Raw genomic sequence first — 1395 nt, 5'->3', positions numbered from 1 at the left:
TTAAAATTAAATTAAAATTTTAAAAAAAAAAAAAAAAAAAAAAAAAAAAAGAGATAGGGAGATATCTTTAAGGAAAAAACTATTTATATTACCACTTATATATATATGGGTTGTATATTTTAAAACTAGTTTCAATTATGATGTCTTTAGAGTGCCCAATTTTTTCAAAAATGGTAACCAACAATAATATGTTTTATTCATTTTAATTAAAGGGTAGTCTGGGTGTGAATGTGTGTGTTAATTGTGGGTGTATAATAAATATTGTTTATTATAATATGTATATAAAAGGTGGTGTGTGTATCTGTGGTGTGTGGTGAAATATACTATAATATATTATAATTAAAAAAAAAAAAATCTAGTTTTTTTTGTGTGCTACCGTTGTGAGGTATTTGAAGATAGAGTATTTTTAAATAGATTGTATATTCTATACTAAATTTGGTTATTTTAAGGTATAGTGTGTTTATTTCTCTTTTTCATTTTAGTTTTCTGTAAATAATAACAGGTATATGTATATCAATTATTAAATCGACTCTAATATTATTATTATTATTATTATTTATTGTTTTTATTTTTTTTGGAAATTTAATAAATTAATAAACAAAAATATCTATTGTGTTTTTTCCAAATTGAAAAAAAAAAAACTATATTTTTTAAAAAAACTAATGGGAAATATAAAAAAAAAATAATGATTTTAATTGGTTTAAAAAATCTTTTAGTTTATAGTTTTTTTTTTTAAATATTTGTTTTGGTTATTATTTATCCAAAATTAATGAAATAGGAACAAAATTATCAACACCCCTAAAAAAAAAAAAGAAAAGAACCATTAAACAAAAGAGTATAGTAATTAGGTTTATATTGAATAGTGGTTTAAGCTAATAAAACTTAATATTATTTTGTGTAAAATATGTATTAACTAAACAAAGTAGTTTTACATTTTTTACAAATTTAGAAAAATTTACAACAAAAACAACAATAAAATTAATTTTACTTTTTTTTTTTTTTAAATTATAAAGGTTATTAAAATGTTATTATTTTTGTTATTATTATAATATTATTATTATTATTTTTATTATTATTATTTAAATTTCAAAAATATAGAAATTAATGAGTGAAGGTAAGAAAGGAAAATTTAATTAAAATGTAAAATTAAAAATAAAAACAAATAAATAAAAAAATATAAAATAAAAAAATAAAATAAATAAATAAAATAAATAAATATATAATATTTAATATTTAATATTTAAAATTTCATTCATTTTAATAATTATAAATACACACACACACAAAATTAACACACACATGTATTTTTTTTGATTATTGTAGAAATTGTTTTTTTATGAAAAAAAAATTATTAATAATATTATTTATTGTAATATTATTTTATATAAACAATTA

This window comes from Dictyostelium purpureum (assembly GCF_000190715.1).
Source record: "Dictyostelium purpureum unplaced genomic scaffold DICPUscaffold_3, whole genome shotgun sequence".
Classification (NCBI taxonomy): domain Eukaryota; phylum Evosea; class Eumycetozoa; order Dictyosteliales; family Dictyosteliaceae; genus Dictyostelium; species Dictyostelium purpureum.
The sequence above is the reverse complement of the archived record's forward strand: the minus strand, read 5'-3'. Positions refer to the sequence as shown.